The sequence below is a fragment of the Mobula birostris genome, chromosome 15, assembly GCF_030028105.1.
Source record: "Mobula birostris isolate sMobBir1 chromosome 15, sMobBir1.hap1, whole genome shotgun sequence".
Classification (NCBI taxonomy): domain Eukaryota; kingdom Metazoa; phylum Chordata; class Chondrichthyes; order Myliobatiformes; family Myliobatidae; genus Mobula; species Mobula birostris.
Genome location: NC_092384.1, coordinates 79,699,018 through 79,711,058, shown reverse-complemented (window position 1 = coordinate 79,711,058; position 12,041 = coordinate 79,699,018).

The window sequence follows — 12,041 nt, the reverse complement described above, 5'->3', positions numbered from 1 at the left end:
AACCTACCATTCGCAACCGAGTTTAGGGCCATCAATGTGCAGCTTCCCTACAAGATCCTTGTAACTTTTCTCTGTACTGTTGATGTCGGGGTTGGTTCAGTCATAGCCACAGTTGCAGCTTAATGGCGCAGTATGCCTGCTGCAGGGGCTGAGCGTTTGTGTTGAGTTGCCATTCCCGTGAATGCCAGAGTGACAATGATTGTGGGGAGGTGGGCACAGCTGTGCCCTCACTACATACCTGCAGTTGCTTTGGCCAAGCCCCGCTCTCAACGCTCACCTGCGGGGACGGCGCTGCGCGATGACGTCATCACGCTCGCCCTCTTCTGCCGTTGGTTTTGGCGGGAAGCGTTCGTTCGTGCGTGGTGGCGGACGGACCGAAGCGAGGGAAGGCTCGGGGCCATCAGGTCTAAGGTAAGGACCGTGAGTGACTCGGGATTGTAGGTTGGAAGAACGACAAATGTGCGATGGCCGAGCTGGGGAGATAAGTGATATCGAGCGGGGGACGGGGCTGGGGCAACGAGGAGTTGCCGTTCAGTGAGGACGTAGAGATGAGGCGTGGGGTTGGAGAGGCTGAGGTAATGAGGGTAGGGAGGGAGAGGTGAGGCGGGGAGGGAGTTGTTATGCGGTGAGGGCGTGAGGATACGGATAGAGATAGTGAACGGAGGGAGGAATGACACAGTCATACATTATTGATCCCTGGGGAAATTGGTTTTCGTTACAGGTGCACCATAAATAATTAAATAGTAATAAGACCATAAATAGTTAAATAGTAATATGTAAATTATGCCAGTAATTATGAAATAAGTCCAGGACCAGCCTATGGGCTCAGGGTGTCTGACCCTCCAAGGGAGGAGTTGTAAAGTTTGATGGCCACCGACAGGAATGACTTCCTATGACGCTCTGTGCTGCATCTCGGCGGAATGAGTCTCTGGCTGAATGTACTCCTGTGCCCACCCAGTACATTATGTAGTGGATGGGAGACATTGTCCAAGATGGCATGCAACTTAGACAGCATCCACTTTTCAGACACCACCATCAGAGAGTCCAGTTCCATCCCCACAACATCACTGGCCTTACGAATGAGTTTGTTGATTCTATTGTTGTCTGCTACCTTCAGCCTGCTGCCCCTGCACACGACAGCAAACATGATCGCACTGGCCACCACAGACTCGTGGAACATCCTCAGCATCGTCCGGCAGATGTTAAAGGACCTCAGTCTCCTCAGGAAATAGAGACGGCTCTGACCCTTCTTGTAGACAGCCTCAGTGTTCTTTCACCAGTCCAGTTTATTGTCGATTCGTATCCCCAGGTATTTGTAATCCTCCACGAGGTCTACACCGACCCCCTGGATGGAAACAAGGGTCACCGGTACCTTAGCTCTCCTCAGGTCTACCACCAGCTCCTTAGTCTTTTTCATATTAAGCTGCAGATAATTCTGCTCACACCATGTGACAAAGTTACCTACCGTAGCCCTGTACTCAGCCTCATCTCCCTTGCTGATGCATCCAACTATGACAGAGTCATCAGAAAACTTCTGAAGATGACAAGACTCTGTGTAGTAGTTGAAGTCCGATGTGTAAATGGTGAAGAGAAAGGGAGACAAGACAGTCCCCTGTGGAACCCCAGTGCTGCTGATCGCTCTTGTCAGACACACAGTGTTGCAAGCACACGTACTGTGGTCTGCCAGTCAGGTAATCAAGAATCCATGATACCAGGAAAGCATCCACCTGCATCGCTGTCAGCTTCTCCCCCAGCAGAGCTGGGCAGATGGTGTTGAACACACTGGAGAAGTCAAAAAACATGACCCTCACAGTGCTCACTGGCTTGTCCAGGTGGGCGTATACACGGTTCAGCAGGTAGACGATGGCATCCTCAACTCCTAGTCAAGGCTGGTAGGCGAACTGGAGGGGATCTAAGTGTGGCCTGACCATAGGCCGGAGCAGCTCCAGAACAAGTCTCTCCAGGGTCTTCGGAGGGTCTGGAGGGAGGGTATAGACAGTAATTATAGAGGATAGTGTGGGGTGTATTTGGACAGCAACAGCATGGAGGATAACGATGGACGGAGTGGAGAGAAGGATTGGACAGTAACATAGTGGATAATGAGGGATGAACTGGGGAAAGAGAGGTACCGGACAGCAACTGTATGGAGGGTAGTGAGAGATGGATTAGACAGTAACATGGAGGATAGTGAGGGACGGAGTGGAGGAAGGGAGGGGTTGGACAGTAACATGGAGGGTAGTGAGAGATGGATTAGACAGTAACATGGAGGGTAGTGAGAGATGGATTAGACTAACATGGAGGATAGTGAGGGACAGAGTGGGGGAAGGGAGGGGTTGGACAGCAACTGTATGGAGGATAGTGAGAGATGGATTAGACAGTAACATGGAGGACAGTGAGGGACGGAGTGGAGGAAGGGAGAGGTTGGACAGTAACATGCAGGATAGTGAGAGATGAATTAGACAGTAACATGGAGGATAGTGAGAGATGGATTAGACAGTAACATATGGAGAAAATGAGAAATGGATTAGACAGTAACATGGAGGATAGTGAGGGATGGAGTGGCGGAAGAGAGGGGTTGGACAGTAACATGGAGGATAGTGAGGGATGGAGTGGAGGAAGGGAGGGGTTGGACAGTAACATGGAGGATAGGGAGGGATGGAGTGAGGGAAGGGAGGGGTTGGACAGTAACATGGAGGGTAGTGAGAGATGGATTAGACAGTAACATGGAGGATAGTGAGGGACGGAGTGGACGAAGGGAGGGGTTGGACAGTAACATGGAGGATAGTGAGAGATGAATTAGACAGTAATGTGGAGGATAGTGAGGGATGGAGTGGAGGAAGGGAGGGGTTGGACAGTAACATGGAGGATAGTGAGGGACGGAGTGCAGGAAGGGAGGGGTTGGAAAGTAACATGGAGGATAGTGAGGGACGGAGTGCAGGAAGGGAGGGGTTGGACAGTAACATGGAGGATAGTGAGGGACGGCGTGGAGGAAGGGAGGGGTTAGACGGTAACTGTATGGAGGGTAGTGAGAGATGGATTAGACAGTAACATGGAGGATAGTGAGAGATGGATTAGACAGTAACATAGAGGATAGTGAGGGACAGAGTGGAGGAAGGGAGGTGTTGGACAGTAACATGGAGGATAGTGAGGGATGGAGTGGAGGAGGGGAGGGGTTGGACAGTAAAATAGAGGATAGTGAGGGACGGAGTGGGGGAAGTGAGCGGTAGGACAGTAACATGGAGGATAGTGTAGGATGGAGTGGAGGAAGGGAGGGGTTGGACAGTAACATGGAGGATAGTGTGGGATGGAGTGCAGGAAGGGAGGGGTTGGACAGTAACATGAAGGATAGTGAGGGATGGAGTGAAGGAAGGGAGGGGTTGGACAGTAACATGGAGGATAGTGAGAGATGGAGTGGAGGAAGGGAGGGGTTGGACAGTAAAATGGAGGATAGTGTAGGATGGAGTGGAGGAAGGGAGGGTTGGACAGTAACATGGAGGATAGTGAGGGACGCAGTGGAGGAAGGGAGGGGTTGGACAGGAACATTGAGGATAGTGAGAGATGGATTAGACAGTGACATGGAGGATAGTCAGGGATGGAGTGGCGGAAGAGAGAGGTTCGACAGTAACATGGAGGATAGTGAGGGATGGAGTGGAGGAAGGGAGGGGTTGGACAGTAACATGGAGGATAGTGAGGGATGGAGCGAGGGAATGGAGGGGTTGGACAGTGACATGGAGTGTAGTGAGAGATGGATTAGGCAGTAACATGGAGGATAGTGAGGGACGGAGTGGAGGAAGGGAGGGGTTGGACAGTAACATGGAGAATACTGAGGGATGGAGTGGATGAAGGGAGAGGTTGGATAGCAACATGGAGGGTAGTGAGGGACGGAGTGGAGGAAGGGAGGGGTTGGACAGTAACATGGAGGATAGTGAGGGAAGGAGTGGAGGAAGGGAGGGGTTGGACGGTAACTGTATGGAGGGTAGTGAGAGATGGATTAGACGGTAACATGGAGGATAGTGAGAGATGGATTAGACAGTAACATAGAGGATTGTTAGGGACAGTGGAAGAAGGGAGGTGTTGGACAGTAACATGGAGGATAGTGAGGGACGGAGTGGGGGAAGGGAGCGGTTGGACAGTAACATGGAGCATAGTGAGAGATGGATTAGACAGTAACGAGGATAGTGAGGGATGGAGTGGAGGAAGGGAGGGGTTGGACAGTAACATGGAGGGTAGTGAGGGACGGAGTGGAGGAAGGGAGGGGTTGGACAGTAACATGGAGGATAGTGAGGGAAGGAGTGGAGGAAGGGAGGGGTTGGACAGTAACATGGAGGATAGTGAGGGACGGAGTGGAGGAAGGGAGGGGTTGGACAGCAACTGTCCGGAGGGTAGTGAGATGGATTAGACAGTAACATGGAGGATAGTGAGGGATGGAGTGGAGGAAGGGAGGGGTTGGACAGTAACATGGAGGATAGTGAGGGATGGAGTGGAGGAAGGGAGGGGTTGGACAGTAAAATGGAGGATAGTGAGAGATGGATTAGACAGTAACATGGAGGATAGTGAGGGACAGAGTGGAGGAAGGAAGGCATTGGACAGTAACGTGGAGGATAGTGAGAGATAGATTAGACAGTAACATGGAGGATAGTGAGGGATGGAGTGGAGGAAGGGAGGGGTTGGACAATAACGGAGGATAGTGAGGGACAGAGTGGAGGAAGGGAGGCGTTGGACAGCAATTGTGTGGAGGGTAGTGACAGATGGATTAGACAGTAACATGGAGGATAGTGAGAAACAGAGTGGAGGAAGGGAGTGGTTGGACAGTGACATGGAGGATAGTGAGGGATGGAGTGGAGGAGGGGAGGGATTGGACAGTAACATGGAGGATAGTGAGGGGCCAAATGGAGGAAGGGAAGGGTTGGACAGTAACATGGAGGATAGTGAGAGATGGAGTAGCCAGTAACATGGAGGATAGTGAGGGACGCAGTGGAGGAAGGGAGGAGTTAGACCGTAACATGGAGGATAGTGAGGGACGGAGTGGAGGAAGGGAGGGTTTGGACATCAACTGTATGGAGGATAGTGAGAGATGGATTAGACAGTAACATGGAGGATAGTGAGGGATGGAGTGGAGGAAGGGAGGGGTTGGACATTAAATGGAGAATAGTGAAGGACGGAGTGTAGGAAGTGAGGGGTTGGATAGTAACTGTATGGAGGATAGTGAGAGATGGATCGGACCGTAACATATGGAGGATAGTGAGGGATGGAGTGGAGGGAAGGAGGGATTGGTCAGTAACACGGGGGATAGTGAGGGACGGACTGGAGGAAGAGAGGGGTTGGATAGTAACCGTATGGAGGATAGTGAGAGATGGAGTGGAGGAAGGGAGGTGTTGGACAGTAACCGTATGGAGGATAGTGAGAGATGGATTAGACAGTAACAGTATGGAGGATAGTGAGAGATGGAGTGGAGGAAGGGAGGGGTTGGGCAGTAACAGTATGGAGGATAGTGGGGGAGGGAAGGATTCTGAGGGGTTGGTACAAGAGCAGGTGTGTGGGATGTGGAATGAAGGAGGTACTGGAATGTGTGGCGTTGAAGGGTGAACGGGGATGAAGTGGATAGCTGAGAGGGTTGAGTGTCAGTCTATCACAGGTGAAGCCTTCTGCACCAGAGCACATCTACACACAGCGCTGCCGCAAAAAAGTCTCATCCATCATCAAGGACCCCCACCCCCCAGGACATGTTTTCTTCTCGCTTCTGCCATCAGGATGGGGGTAGAGGATGCTCAGGACTCAAACACCAGGTTCAGGAACGGTTATTATTCTCAACCATCATGGTTTTGAACCAAGCGGATAACTTCACTCACCACAACTTTGAACTGATTCCACACTTGCAAACTCACTTTTAAGGACTCTTAACACTCTTGTTCTCAATATTATTTATTACTTTTTTGTATTTATGCATTGGTTGTTTTTGTATAGTTTTTCATTGATTCTGTTGTGTTTCTTTATAGCTACTGTGAATGCCTGAAAGAAAATAAATTTTGGTAGGATATGGTGTCAAATACATACTTTGATGATAAAGGTACTTTAAACTTTGAATGAGTTGGTGGAATAATGGGAGCAAGTGAAGGGCAGTGAGCAGGGATGAGGAGGGAGTGAGGAAAGGAGAGAAAGTAAATGAAAAACAAAAAAAAACTGCTTATGCAAAAAATCTGAAATAAAAACAGGAAGTGCTAGAAATTCTGAACATGTCAGGCAGTATCTGTGGATGCGAAGTAGTTAATGCTTCAGGTCAGAGATCCTTCCTCAGAACTGGGAAAGAGGGAAAAACAAGCTGTTTTTAAGTTGTCGAGGATGTGGGGGCAAAGTTGAATAGGACAAAGGGAATATCTCAGCTGTATCAGTCTGGTCTCTTGGCATTTCTAATGAGGCTCAACATCAGCTTAAAGAGCAGTATCGCATCTGGCACGTTGCAGCCTTTGGGGCTTAATATCATATTCAGCAACTTCTAGTAATTAAAGTTAAGTGTATCAAGTTTGGCTCTGTTTGTCTCTCTCCACTGAGTACTTTGCTGGCTTGCTGGGCACATCTTATAACTCTGCATTTTGTAATTGTCATGCTTTTTCTTGTTTCTCACTCTGCACTCATTTCACATTTGTTCATTTTTTGGGGCTTTCTCTATATCAAACTTAATTAACCAATTAACCGGCTGAATTTATTTATGCCATAGCACGTTGGCAGCAATCTGTTGGAGAACCTCATTGTGTTCTGTCTAGCCCCCCCCCACCTTCCTTGTAATTTAAAGCCAACTTGTGATCTCTCTTTCTCAATTAAAGCTTCATCACTCAAATGTTAAAGCTGTTTCTCTTAACATAAATGTTTCTTAACCTCTGTATTTCTAGCACCTTCTACTTTTATGAAACTAGAAACAGTATTGTGGAAGAATGGGAGATGAGACAATAAAAGAGAAAAGTTGGGTTGGGGGAACATGAAGGAAAAGGGATGGTTGGAGAACTGGGAATAATGAAGGATATGGAAATGGAGCAGTGCTCAGAGCAGAGTAACATGACAAGGAGGCCTGTCTGTGTGTGTGATGGGTGGTAAAATAGGAAAGAGGGTTGTTTTGCTGTGGGTTTGTTTTGTTACAGTTGGTGCTTCAGTTGTTCTGCTGAGCGTTGAGGACATGGTATGTTGGTGCCAGAATGTGTGGTGATTCTTGCAGACTCTTGCATTGGTTAACACAAATAGGGCATTCCACTGTTTTTCAATGTACATGTGATGAATGAACAGAGGGTGGAGAATTTGGAGTTTGCAAGAACGAATATCAGGGATCAGTGGGAAAGGGATGGGATAGGAATTTTAATTAGATTCATTACACATGCACTTGCTACTACACATTTATTCCATTTTTTGTCCTTCTGTCTGCATATTTATCTTGTTTTATTAGTTCAAGCTAACTAGTGGAAACCATAGTACTTTCCAGAATTTATAGTTGTATAGAACTTGTGTCAGTGTACAATACAACTATTGAATTTGAAATACAGAGATAAACCACTTTGTAACTTACAAGTCTGTATAATGAGTTGGTTTTAAAATACAAATAATACACAACGTCAAGCAAAGTTTTTATTCCAAATGAGCGTGAGACTGCATTTTGAATATTACATTGTGAAACCCTAGCCTAGTTGTGAGTGACAGAGCAGCAGTGACCTAGTTTCACTTAATGCAATACTTTGCACTTCAGTCCCCATTTACTGCAGCCCTCAGGAGACAAACACCACATTAGCCTTGCTGTCCACTGAAATGAAATATTCCCAGGTCATATGTGAAACAGTTTTTAGATGATTGAAATAGCCACAGCTGGGGTTTTTAAAGGGAACTTGTAATTTAAACAGAAACTAATACATCCTCTTCCTGAGTTCTGCATTTCATACACTGAGGTGGATAGAAATATTTCCTGCTAATTAAACACAAAATCCTTGCAATTGTACACTACTGAATGTAATTCAGTGCTCACAGCCCAAGTTAAATGTTATATTTCTTAAATGATTAGACAAGTGAGACAAAATGGCCAAATATTAGGGATGCAGTCAGTATGTTAATGATTATTGATACATTGGGTATCCATTCTGCCTAAATATATTTAAACTTTGATACTTTTACTCTAATACAGTGTACTAAATTACTGCTCATGGTCATGAGGGAACCAGAAGTTGCAGTTATATGGTGGAATTGTATTTCAACCAGGAAATATTCTAATAGTTTTGCTCAGCTACAGTAAAACACCAATAATCAACTCTCCAATGTTCAGTCAGCCCGGTATCTGGCTTTCTGGGTGCTGATTCCAGCAATGCCTTTAGCTTCACTTGCTCTCACCGCAATGACGTGGACCTTGGTTCCCATGCTCCCTTTAACATACAGGAGCCCGTTCCACAGTCCCTCAAAAAACGTACTGAGCTCCTTTTAAACTCACCTGGCTCTGTTTCTTGCTGCCTCTTGAAACACTGGATCCAAGGGAAAATTTATTATTCAAGTATATTGTGTAGCATCTAAAAAAGTGAATTAAAAGAGTTTTGATTGGAATGACAGCCAGTAGTCAGGAAAGTCTCCCTAATCCTAAGAATTGTGAAATAATGGTTTTACTGTGATTGTTTGACACAGCTACCATCATAATCCCAATTTATAGTGTTAGTAATCTGATAAGCTAGATAGATACTTTATTGATCCCAAAGGAAATTACAGTGTCACAGTGGCATCATAAGTACCCAAATATACAAATATTACAAGAGAATTATAAAAGAATAGGTTACCTCAAACAGTTTAACAGAAGGGGGTCATCAGTCTCCCAGCTATAGGTTGCTGCATAAAGCCTAATGGCTGAGGGTAAGGATGACCTCATCTAGTGCTGGTTGTAGCAGCCTTGTTGTCTTAGCCTATTACTAAAACTACTCTTCTGTTCAGCCAGGGTGGCATGCAGAGGGGTGGGAAACATTGTCCAGAATTGCCAGGATTTTCTGTTGGGTCCTTTGCTCTTCCATAGCCTCCAGTGTGTTCAGTTTGACTCCGTTAACACAGCCAGCTTTTCTAACCAGTTGTGTTAATGTCATTGCTCCAGCACACTACCGCATAGAAGATTATACTGGCAACAACAGACTAGTAGAACTTGTGAAGGAGAGCCTGCTCCAAAGGACGTCAATCTCCTAAGGAAGTAGAGGCAACTCTAGCCCTTTTTGTACTCGCCCTCTGTGTTGGTGCTCCACTCAAGGCTGTCATCCATGTACAGAGTCTTGGGTCGAAATTTCAGCTGTCTATTCCTCTCCAAAGATGCTTGACACGCTGAGTTCCTCCAACATTTTGTATGAATAGGTCTAGATTTCCAGCATGTGCAGAATCGTGTATTTCTGAATAGCAACTCGGTGCCAAAAGAAAACTAATATTTTTGTTTTATAAATTTTGTAGTTATACATTAGTTTGCATTTTTCTTACATGAATTGTTTTATAGATAAAGTAATGAAGATAAAATACTGGAGGTAAATTCTAGAACAATATTGATGATATGTGACAGGTTTTTGTTAAATTCCTTGCCAAAAAGTTCATGAAGATGTGCATTCTTATAAGTCATTTACTGGAACTCAATGTTGTTCTTTAAATTACAGGATTCATTGTTTCTCTTGTTCTTTTAAAATCCTGAGAGTCTTCAGGCAAGATGGATAACCAAGAAAAAAAAATTAGCAGCATACCATGTGGTAAGATGTTTCTGCATTAAATAGTGTTAATGTCACAGAGTGTTTTATTGCCCAGATTTTGCAGTTTGGCAAAAATTTATAAATCTTCCAATTTTCTTCACCAGTGCTCTGAAAAATGGTTTATAAGTTCCTCCCACCGCTGTTTACACTTTGCAATTTATTTTGAGCCACTTTGCATTTTAGGTTTATTTTATGTGCAGGAATTTTTAAACCACTTTTTACTTGCCCTTTTCAAACATTAATTTGCAAAACCTTCCATAGATGCTGCATTTCAGGATTTTCCTCTCTCTGTGGGTGTCTGTGGGTATGTGTACATCTGTTCCTAATATGTTGACCACCTTTCACCAGCACTTCCCCAACTATATTCTGATGTTAAGATGAAGTCCAGTGGTGGTGCACGAAGCTGTAACAATTCCCCACCACGTGCTAGGAAATCTATTGTAGAACTTTTCACAGGATAAAGGTACTTTTCAGACAACAACCTTGCAGCCCATTATTTACCAACAGCCCAATCTGCTGCTGTTGAATTAGATGGACTGTGTGTTACTAGGAGAACACACTTGGGCCAGGAGTAATCATTGGATCAGAAGGTTTAAATAAGTGATGGAGAAAGAATAAAGAAGAATCTGAAATAGAAATTCTAAACTGGAAGATGATTAAGTTTAATGGTATAAGAAGGGATTTTGGTAGGGTAAAATGCAACCAAAATTGGAACATTAGAAGATCCTCAAGGAAGAAGCGCAGACATAAAGGAGGAAGGTGGGTAATCGTATCTGGGGTTCCTCAATTGATGAGGGAAATAGAGAATGGAATGAAACTGAACCTTGTATATAATCTTTGAAGTTGGAAGGACATATTGAGAAGCTTTTTTCAGATAGATGAGAGTAAGCAAAGGCAAGAGTAGGTTCAGGCCACTGGAAAATGACATTGGAGAGGTAGCAATGGGGGACGAATATACTATGTATTTTGCATCAGTCTTCTTCGGAGACACTAGCAGTATGCAAGAAATTCTAGAGTGTCAGGACAGAAGTGAGCGTTGTTGCTATTACTTTGGAGAAGTTGCTTGGGAAGCTGAAAGTAGATATGTCATCTAGACATATGCCATCGTCTACCTGCTGAACCGTGTCTACGCCCACCTGGACAAGCCAGCGAGCACTGTGAGGGTCATGTTTTTTGACTTCTCCAGTGTGTTCAACACCATCCGCCCTGCTCTGCTGGGGGAGAAGCTGACAGCGATGCAGGTGGATGCTTCCCTGGTATCATGGATTCTTGATTACCCGGCTGGTAGACCACAGTTAAGTGCTTGCAACACTGTGTGTCCGACAGAGTGATCAGCAGCACTGGGGCTCCACAGGGTACTGTCTTGACTCCCTTTCTCTTCACCATTTACACCTCGGACTTCAACTACTACACAGAGTCTTGTCATCTTCAGAAGTTTTTGGATGACTCTGCCATAGTTGGATGCATCAGCAAGGGAGATGAGGCTGAGTACAGGGCTATGGTAGGAAACTTTGTCACATGGTGTGAGCAGAATTATCTGCAGCTTAATGTGAAAAAGATGAAGGAGCTGGTTGTAGACCTGAGGAGAGCTAAGGTACCGGTGACCCCTGTTTCCATCCAGTGGGTCAGTGTGGACATGGTGGAGGATTACAAATACCTGGGGATACGAATTGAGAATAAACTGGACTGGTCAAAGAACACTGAGGCTGTCTACAAGAAAGGTCAGAGCTGTCTCTATTTCCTGAGGAGACTGAGGTCCTTTAACATCTGCCGGACGATGCTGAGGATGTTCTACGAGTCTGTGGTGGCCAGTGCAATCATGTTTGCTGTTGTGTGCTGGGGCAGCAGGCTGAGGGTAGCAGGCACCAACAGAATCAACAAACTCATTCATAAGGCCAGTGATGTTGTGGGGTTGGAACTGGACTCTCTGATGGTGGTGTCTGAAAAGAGGATGCTGTCCAAGTTGCATGCCATCTTGGACAATGTCTCCCATCCACTACATAATGTACTGGTTGGGCATAGGAGTTCATTCAGCCAGAGACTCATTCCACCGAGATGCAGCACTGAGCATCATAGGAAGTCATTCCTGCCTGTGGCCATCAAACTTTACAACTCCTCCCTTGGAGGGTCAGACACTCTGAGCCCATAGGCTGGTCCTGGACTTATTTCATAATTTACTGGCATAATTTACATATTACTATTTAACTATTTATGGTTTTATTACTATTTATTACTTATGGTGCAACTGTAACGAAAACCAATTTCCCCCGGGATCAATAAAGTATGACAATGACTGTAGACCAAATGAGC